Below are 10893 nucleotides of genomic sequence, written 5' to 3' on the forward strand. Positions count from 1 at the left end.
TGATCTTTCTCCCAAGAGCCATGGGCTGCCACCGAAGATAGTTAGGCAGGAAATAGGATCTAATTTGTGCTTAGGAAAATTAATCTTAGTCATAGGGTCAGGAACAAATTACTGAGAAAAAGAAGATGGTTGAAAAAAGAAATAAATGTCCCCACCTCACAGCACACTCAAATGAATTTGAGCATGTTAGCCTGCACAAGGCCCTCTCCTGGATCCCCTGCACCTCCTTCCCTACCCCCCAAAAGGGAAAGAAATTGATTTTAGATGGATCACAGACCTAAATTTAAGAGGTAAAAACAAAGAAGTTTCTAGAAGGAAACATAAAAGAATGCCTTCATGATTTGAGGTACATAAAGTTCTTGTTTAGAACTTAGAAGTACCAACCACAAAATAAGAGAGCTTCATCAAAATTAAGAACATGTCTGTAATCGAAGGTGATGGAGAGGCAGAAGGGTGGCAAGTTGAAAGCCTGGGTGGGCAACTTAGTGAGACTCTGTCTCAAAAATAAAATAAGGGACTGGGAATGTAGTTTAGTAGTGGAGCACCACTGCACTGGATTCAATCCTCCGTACCACAAAAAGAAAAAAGAAGAAAGCAAGCATCCAAGCATCCATAGGTTGAAAAGGAAGCCTCAAAATAGAATATATACATTTGCAAAACACACTTTTGACAGAAACTTATACAGAATAGTTAAAGACGTTCTACAAGGAAAATAAGGCAATTTAAAAAATCAAATATATACATATATATATATAGTTATATATTTAGATGTTGATGGACCTTTATTTTATTCATTTATTTATGCTCGGTGCTGACAATTGAACCCAGTGCCTCACACATGCTAGGCAAGCACTCTACCACAGAGCCACAACCCCAGCCCAATTATTTTTTTTAAATAGAAGACTTTACTGAGCTTACTTCTTAAACACCAAAATGTTTCTTTAGTATATATTATAATGATTTTGAAATATAAGAGGTTATTGATATTAGATAATCCTGAGGCATTTTACTTTTGCTCTTTGGATTATATTTTGGTATTTTAAGCTTTAAAACATATTTCTTAGATGGGGTTCCTACATCTTCTCATATGAGTGGATCAAGAAACTTTAAATTGGTTAAACTAGAGCATACAAGAAATGTAGGTACACCAGTGTCTCACTGGTATGGAAAAATAAGAATATTTTTTGAGCTGTTGTTCTAAGTATATATCTAAGCTGACCCCAGTTCACAGAATTTCTTTGATGAGAAATGCATGATACATTCCATTGGACTTTTATCACAGTTTTGTACTTATTAACTGGCAGGACAAATGGATGAATGGGATGGAAATTTTTTTTTTTTTTTTTTTGGTACAGGCTTTTAAACCCAGAGGTGCTTCCACTGAGCCACATCCCCAGTCCTTTTTATATTTAGAGTCAGGGTCTCACTAAGTTGCTAAGGCTGACTTTGAACTTCAGACCCTCCTGCCTCAGCCTTTGGAGCTGCTAAGATTGTAGGTGTGCGCCACCATGTGCAGTGGCAATTCACTTTTTAACTGGGCAAAATACTTCAACACAATCGCTTCCCCGAAGAGGGCCTCAGAAGGGCAAAGGAGCACCCAAACATGTGGTCATTGTTAACATTCATCAAGGGAATGCAATTTAAAAGTGAATAAAACGTGCGTCTGGGGGCGCACGCCTGTAATCCCAGCGGCTCAGGAGGCTGAGGCTGGAGGATGAGAGTTCAAAGTCGGCCTCAGCAACTCAGTGAGACCCTGTCTCTAAATAAAATAGACCTGGGATGTGGCTCAGTGGTCGAGTGTCCCTGAGTTCAATTCCCAGTATTCCTTCCAAAAAAAAAATTTTTTTAAAAAAGAGTGAATAAGACACCCTTGAGCATCTCCAAAATTGTTAATATTTAAACAACTGACAATACCGTTTCAGTCAACTTTTTTTTTTTTTTCCTGCTGTGACCAGCACAGTTCTAGAGAAGGAAAAGTTTAGTTGGAGACTTACGGTTTCAGAGGGCTCACTCCGGACGGCCAGGTCCATTCCTTGGGGATCAATCTGAAGCTGAATATCATGGTGGAAGGGTAAGGTAGAAGGAAGCAGCGCACAAGGTGAACAGGAAGCAGAGACAGAGAGAAGTTCTACCCTCCAGATATAAAACCTATAGCCACACCCCCCAATGAATCACTTCCTCCAGCCACATCCCACCCAACACTCAATGAATCCCATCAGGGATTAATTTACCGATTGGGTTAAGGCTATAACCTAGCCATTTTTCCTACAAACCTTGCATTGTCTCACGTGGCATTGTCTCACGTGGCTTTCGGGGGCATCTCCCATCCAAACTGTAACAAATACCACTTGTGGGCAACACTGTAAAACAGTTGGAACTCTCATATGTCTGTGGATGAAGGTGCAGGGATTTACAACTACTTTGGAAAACTATTTGGCAGTATCTGCTGAAGTTGCTGAACTCATTCCCTGTAACTCAGCCTTATGGAGTCTAGGTACATTCTGCCCTCGGAATCCTCGGATTCAACCAACTGCAGGTTGAAAATATTTTCGGAGAAATTGCATCTGTATCTTATCATTATCTCTAAATAATGCAGTGCAACAACTGCTTACATTGTATTAGGTATAATAAGTAATCGAAGAAAGATCAAAATAGAAGGATGCTCAGATTATATGCAAATATCCCACCATTTTATATAAGGGACTTGAGCTTCTGTGGATTTTGGTACCTTGGGCAGGAGGGGAGGGCAGTTCCTGGAACCAGTCCCCCACAGATATTGAGGAGTGACATGTATTCTGAAGAAAAAAGTACATTTTTTTTTACCAAAAGACCTATACAAAAATGTTCATAACACTTTTATTTATAATAATCACAAACTGGAAGTAACCTAATCATCTATCTACAATGGGGAAAACAAATAAATAAATTGTGGTATGTTCATTCAAAACAGTACTGAACAGAAATGGACAACATGCTGGACTTGGTGGTGCACACCTATAATCCCAGCAACTCAGGAGGCTGAGGCAGGAGGATCACAAGTTTGAGGCCGGCTCCAGCAACTTAGTGAGGCCCTAAGCAATTTAGAAAAAAAAAAAAAAAAACCCTCTCTCTAAATAAAAAAATAAAAAGGACTGGGGATGTGGCTCAGTAGTAAAGCACTCCTGCATTTGATTCCCCATACAAAAAAAGAAAAATAAAAGAAATACACAGACCACAATGTGGATGAGTCTCAAGGTTTGATACTGAGTGAAAGAAACCAGACATAAGAGTATATACTATATGACTCTGGTGGGGATTGGTTCGCCAGGAGCACCAGGAGTTCAGCTGAAGTGCTAGAGTTGACCTATATCTTTTCTCCTGAGCTGATATCTCACTATGTTGCCCAGGCTAGCCTTGAACTCCTGGGCTCAAGAGATCCTCCTGCCTCAGCCTCCCAAATAGCTGGAACTACAGACATGCATCACCATGCCTGGCTGCACCCTTTGTCTTGATATCAAGGATTGACATGTCCATGCCCATGTAACCACTGCTGAAGTCAAGACATAGGGCGGGCACCATGTCTTTGGTGATTCTGTCTTCACCAGTCCCATTTTGACCAAAGGCACCTAAAAAGGTGGCTGAGTGATCCCTGCCTTCTAATCACAGTTCTCCAGAATCTGTTGCTCCAGTGGGTGTAACAACTCCTCTCTCTACTGCTTCAGTGAATGAAACCCTGAAATCGTTCAGAAGTAGATTAAGTGTCCAGTTTACCAGAATCATGACCCTGGTTCCCCATGGTAATAGGGAGCCTCTCAGGGATTAGCATCTCAGAAATTCAGTGAGCCCAGGGTTGTGTGGGTGGAAACAAATATCCCCAAAGAGGGCTATTAGGTGTAATGTGCTTCAGTTCCCAGTCCCGTTCTGTCCTTTCCTTTCCTTTCCTTTCCTTTCCTTTCCTTTCCTTTCCTCTTTCTTTCTTTCTTTCTTTCTCTCTCTCTCTCTCTCTCTCTCTCTCTCTCTCTCTCTCTCTCTCTCTCTCTCTCTCGACATTGAACTCAGGGGCACTCGACCACTGAGCCACACCCCCAGCCCTATTTTGTATTTTATTTAGAGACAGGGTCTCACTGAGTTGCTTGGTGCCTCGCCATTGCTGAGGCTGGCTTTGAACCTGCAATCCTCCTGCCTCAGCCTCCCATGCCCAGCATTTGCTTTATGTTTCTGTATTGAATTTATTATCTTCCAATATGCCCTATAATGTCCTCTCCCAAATAAACAGAAGCAGGGTTTTGTCCCTGTCATTCTGTGTTCCCAGAATGAACTGGGATCTGGGCTTCCTTCCCTGGGGGTCAGAACAGGATGGAGCTGAGAGCCGTCACTCACTCACCCAGTATTTGTTTTGCTGCTTTATTATTTAGGTGCTATGGGGGACCCAGGACAGGCGTTGTTGGAGACTAGGCTGGGTTTCTGCCAGTGGTGCATCCTGTGTCCCTGCTCACCTGGGGACAGCAGATCGGACATTCCTGATGGCATGAAGAGCAGAAAGGATGCTCAGGAGCTTCTAACATTAATTCACAATTTCTCCAAGTGACTCGACTAATGTCATCCCCAGGAGAGGAGCCTCCCTTCCTGCTTTCAGTCTCCCAGTAGAACCATCATCTGGAAGTGCCTGGAACCTTCCCTGGGGAGTCTTGTGTGCAACCCTCAGAGCTGAGCAATCCTCCTACAGGCAAGTTCCTAAATAAACTTGTGGGATAAACAGCTGGGGTGGAGGAGGGAACTAGGGCAAGAATAGAGGGCGCCCGAGGTGAGGGAACTGAAATCAGACAGGCTTCAGGGACTCATCTCCCTGGGGATGGCATGGTCTAGTCACTTGGAGAAATCCTGGCTCCAGCTCTCAGGATTTTGGTGTCCTTTTGTAAGTCACATAACCTTGATGAGTATGTTTTTTTCAGCAAGAGTATCCCGCTTTCTGAGAACACTAAGATTGGATAAACTGGGCACAGTGGCAAGTGCCTGTAATCCCAGGGGTTTGGGAGGCTGAGGTAGGAGGATGGCGAGTTCAAAGGCAGCCTCGGCAAAAGGGAGGTGCTGAACAACTCAGTGAGACCCTGTCTCTAAATAAAATAAAAAATAGGGCTGGGGATGGGGCTCAGTGGTCAAGTGCCCCTGAGTTCAATCCCCAGTACCAAAAAAAGAAAAAAAAATATTGGATAAGATCGGGCTTGAGTTGTAGCTCAGCAGTAAAGTACTTGTCTTGCACGTGTGAGGCACTGGGTTTGATCCTTAGCATCACATAAAAAATGAATAATAAAATAAAGGTATTATGTCCATCTACAACCAAAAAAATATGTGTTTTTTTTTAAAAAAAATTTAAAAAGATAAAAGATTGGATAAGATAAATCTGGCTGTGGTGGCCCACACCTGTAATCCCAGCAGCCCTGGAGGCTGAGGCAGGAGGATTGCAAGTTTAAAGCCAGCCTCAGCAATTTAGCGAGGCTCTAAGCAACATAGCAAGATCCTATCTCAAAATAAAAAATAAGAAAGGCTGAGGATGTGGCTCAATGGTGAAGTGCCCCTGGGTTCAATTCCAGGTATCCCCCCCCCCAAAAAATGGGATAAGATGGGATGTATCACTTCAGAATACTGAAGCAAGAATCTCTGAAAACCTACTTTTCCATAAAAGCAAAGAGAAAACTGACCAAACTGTCTCATTTAGCCTTTTTAGTACTCCAAAAAGACTGAGAAGAACTTATTCAAATAAAATGGATGAATTACAGGAAAAATACTGAGCTTTGTAGCATGTTGATTTGCTCTAAGGCCACCCTTCTCTCCCAGACCTGTGGTAGTCTTAAGAAACAGCTGGATTGCAAACATGGTAGCTGTGACAGTGAGCATTCTCCCAGTCTGGAAGAGGCACAAGGGACTTGGAGTTCCCCAGAAACTCCATCCCCAGAGAACTGTCACCATTTGATTTGTTTGGTAATTTGCTGGAAAACTCCATTCTCAGAGTTGTCTTTATCCTTTACAGGAGTTTACTGGTGTCTGTGCAAACAGCCCTGTCCCCAAGACATCTGTCCAAAACAAACAGCGACCATTTAACAATATAGCCACCTGAAGCTGCAGTACCAGTTGGGCTAATGAGATATATAAAAATCAAAAACTCAAAACAGAAACTTAAAAGAAATAGCTGTGGAGTGAGATGTCCACAGGAGGCTTTGAAAAGTCCCTGGTGGATTCCTGAGAGTCTAGGGGGCTATACGCATGTCCCGGGCTATGCATGTGCCCAAGGAATACTTCAAGGTCTTATAGTCTAATCTTTAGTTAAAGTTGAGGCTCTGTAAAACCAGAAAGTGAAGGCTAAGGCAGAGTTGAAAACTGCTTGCTGGGGTGTGTATGCCCCGACATACACAGAGCCCCCCAGCAAAAACTGGGAGACATAATGTTTCAAAGGATTTAAAGAAATCTCTCCCCAATTATTAACTGACTGTGTGGTAACCAAATAAAGACTTCAGTGGTTGCATGCAACAAAAAATACAGACTTTACAGAAGTAGTCCAGAAAACTCCCTAAATGCATAAACCAATAACAACAAACAACATTAAAACTTGGGCCACAGAGAGGAATATAATTTGCCAGGTTTCCATGTGTATTGTTTAAAATATCCAGTTTTCAATGGGGCTGAGGTTGTACCTCAGTGGAAAAGCACTTGCTTAGCATGCATGAAGCCCTGGCCTCAATCCCCAGCACCACATGCACATACGTGCTCACATGCCCACACACACACACACACACACACACACACACACATACACACACACATACACACACACACACAAATCCTATTTTCAATAAAATACTGTTCAATATAGGAAAATATGATTCCCCCCCACAAACAGGAGGAAAACTGCCTTTGAAGTACTAGAGAGTAGACTTAATCGACAAAGACTTCAAAGTATCTATTATAAATATGTTCAAGGGCTGGGGTTATGCCTCAGTGGTAGAGCGCTTGCCTGGCATGTGTGAGGCCCTGGGTTTGAGGCTTAGCACAGCATATAAATAAATAAATAAATAAATAAATAAAATATCTATTGACAACTAAAAATATTTAAAAAAAACATGTTCAAAAATCTTAAGGAAATCATGTTTATGAAATTTAAGGAAAGGTAAGATGACAAGATGTCTCACCAACTGGAGAACATTGACAAAGAGATAGAAATCATAAAAGGAACCTAATAGCCAGGGGCAGTGGCATACACCTGTCATCCCAGCAATTTGGGAGACGGAGGTAGGAGGATCACAAGTCTTGAAGCCATCCTTAGCAACTTAGGGAGGCCATATGTCAAAAACAAAACAAAACAAAAAAAAGGACTGGGGATGTAGCTCAGTGTTATAATCTCCCCAGGTTCAGACCCTAATACTGGAAAAATTTTTTGAAAGGACCCAATAGAAAGCCAGGGTAGAAAGCCAGAATAATCAAAATGAAGAATTCACTGCAGGGGCTCAACAGCAGATTTGGACCGGCAGAAGGGAGGATGAACAAACTTAAAGACAGACCAAGTGAAGATATTAGTTTGAGGAATGTAGAGAATGGGGAAAAATGAGCAGAGCTCCCAAGACCTGTGGTATCCCATCAAACTCACCAACACAGACATGATGATAGTCCCAGAAGGACAGGACAGAGAAAAGAGGCAGAAAGAGTATTTGAAGAAATAAAAGGTGACAACTTTCCAAATCTGATAAGAACCATTCATCTTCACATTCAAAAAGTTCAGTGAGGGCTGGGGTGATGGCTCAGTGATAACGCCTGGCATGCGCGGGGCGCTGGGTTCGAACCTCAGCACCACATAAAAATAAAATAAAGGTGTCCACCGAAAACTAAAAATAAATATTAAATATCTCTCTCTCAAAAAAAAAAAAATCCAGTAAAGGGGCTGGGTGGTGGCTCAGTGGTAGAGTGCTTTCTTAGCATGTGTAAGGCCCTGGGTTCGATTGTCAGCAGCACATATCAATAAATAAAATAAAGGTCCATTGACAACTAAACAATATTTTTTTAAAAAGTTCCGTGAATTTCAAGTAGGATAAACTCAGAATTCTACAATTAAACACATCAAATTGTCAAGAATAAAAGGTCTAGAGGAATATGGATACAGCAAGAAAAAGATATTTTATCACATGCAAGGGATCTTCAAGAAAATCAACAGTTTTCATCAGAAAAGATGGTCACCTGCACTGGGAGGATATATTCAAAGTGTTGAGGGGTGGGGGTGGGGGAAGAAAGACCATCAACCAAGAATACTACATTTAGCAAAAAAGGAGAGCTGGGTATGGTGTTGCTTGCCTGCAATCCCAGCCACTCAGGAGGCTGAGGCAGGAGGATGTCAAGTTTGAGGCCAGCCCTGGCAACTCAGTGAGAACTCTCTCAACAAGGGCTTGGGATGTAGCTCAGTGGAAGAGCATCCCAGTACAGCCCCCTGCCTGCGCAAAAAAAAAGAAAAAAGAAATATTGAAAGGCATCAGACTGAAATGAAAGAACAAAAGAAAGTACCTTGAATTTACACAAAGAAATAAAAATCACAGTTAAAGATACTACATATGTAGGGGTTGGAGTTGTGGCTCAGTGGTAGACCAATTGCTTTGGCATGTGTGAGGCCCTGGGTTCGATCCTCAGCACCATAAATAAACACATAAATAAAATAAAAAATCCATTTACAATTAAACATTTTTTAAAAAGATACTACATATGTAAATATAAATATGTATTTTAGTAACTCTTCTATTTGATTTAACAACCAATAGCTTAATGTGATAATCAAACTGAGTTGATGGGTTTGTAATCTATATGAAAATAATACTACAAAGGTCTTTAATTTCTTTTAACAATGTTTTCTAGTTTTCAGTGTATAAGACTTACACCTCTTTTAATAAATTTATTCCTATGCATTTTATTCTTAGTAATGCAATTATAAATTGAACTTGTGTGTGTGTGTGTGTGTGTGTGTGTGTGTATGTGTGTGTGTTTCTGGGATCGAGGGTCTTACCTATACTATTTAGGTGCTCTTCCACTGAGCTACACCTCCACCCTTTTTATTTTATTTTGAGACAGGGTCACACAAGTTGCCCAAGATGTTTTTGAACTTGTGATCCTCCAGCCTCAGCCTCCAAAGTAGTGGGGATTAGAGGCAAGTGCCACCATGCCCAGCAATTGAACCGTTTTTTTAGTTTCATGTTCAGATTGTTTATTGTTGTGTATAGCAATATAATTGTTTTTTTAATATTTATATTTTAGTTGTTGTTGGGCACAATATCTTTATTTTATTTATTTATTTTTATGTGGTGCTGAGGATCAAACCCAGGGCCTCGCACATGCTAACCGAGTTCTCTACCACTGAGCCATGATCCCTGCCCATAATTGTTTATATACTTATCTTGTATTCTGCAACTTTGCTGAACTTATTTATTCTAATTTTGAGGGGTGAGTCCCTTAGAATTTTCTATATACAAGATCATGTTATCTGAAAACAGTGATCATTTTATGTCTCCCTATCCAATTTACATTCCTTTTGTCTCTTTTTCTTCCTTAATTATCCTGGCTAGAACCTTCAGTAAAATGTGGAATACAAGTAGCATGAGCAAGCATTCTTGCCTTGTTAATAATTTTTTTTAATAATAAGTTTTTAACAATTGATATATAATTTGCATAACATAAAAATTCACCCCTTAAAGTGTGCAATTTTTTGAGGGGAGGTACCAGGGATTGACCTCAGGGGCTCTTGACCACTGAGCCCCATCCCCAGCCCTATTTTGCATTTTATTTAGAGACAGGGTCTCACTGAGTTGCTGAGGCTGGCTTTAAACTTGTGATCCTTCTGCCTCGCCTCCCAAGCCACTGGGATTACAGGCTTGTGCCACCATACCTGGCCTCAAAGAGTGCAATTTGATATAAAAACCATTCACAAGGCTGTGAAACCATCACTACCATCTATCACAGAACATTTTTATCCATTCCCCCAATCCCAAATCCATTAAAATTAACTCCATTTTCCCTTTCCCTAACCCACCTCTATGCATTTGTCTGTTCTGACCATCTCTTATAAATGGTATCATACAACATATGACCTTTTTAAAAAAATTTTCTTAGGTGTTGATGGGCCTTTATTTTATTCATTTATTTATATGTAGTCCTCAAAATCGAACCCAGTGCCTCACACATGCTAGGCAAGTGCTCTACCACTGAGCCACAATCCCAGCCCCAACACATGACCTTTTGTGTCTGGCTTCTTTCACTAAATATTTTCAAGGTTTCATCCATGTTGTAGCATATATTAATACATTATCCCATTGTATGGATATACCACATTTTACTGATCATCAGTTATCGGACTTTTGGGTGGTTTCTCCTCTTGAGTTTTTATGAAGAATGCTGCTATGAACATTCACTTATGTGTTTTTGTGGTGGATATGGGTAACTATAAACCTTGGTTTGAATGATGTTTTCCTCTCCAAAATTCATGTTGAAATAATTCCCATTGCAGCAGTACTAAGAGGTGGGGGCCCATGGGTTGGTGGTTTAGTTGTAATCAAACACTTGCCCAGCATGCATGAGGCCCTGAGCTTGATCCCCAACACCTAGAAATGGGAAAAGAAAAAAGAAGACATGTGACCTTTGGTAAGTGATTAAGTCCTAAGTGGAGACCATGATGGGGTAGCACCTTTATAAAAGCGCCCAAGGTTGAAGGGAGCATTCTTCTGCCCTTTGGCCTTCTGTAATCCGAGGATACAACCATCTTGGAAGCAGAAAATGGTCCTCATCAGATATTGAATTCTGGCACCTTGATCTTGAACTACTAGCCATCAAAATTATGACAAAATGTATTTCTTTTCTTTATAAATTACCCATTTAAAGCATTTTATTATA

This window comes from Ictidomys tridecemlineatus, chromosome 10 (genome assembly GCF_052094955.1).
Source record: "Ictidomys tridecemlineatus isolate mIctTri1 chromosome 10, mIctTri1.hap1, whole genome shotgun sequence".
NCBI classification, from domain to species: domain Eukaryota; kingdom Metazoa; phylum Chordata; class Mammalia; order Rodentia; family Sciuridae; genus Ictidomys; species Ictidomys tridecemlineatus.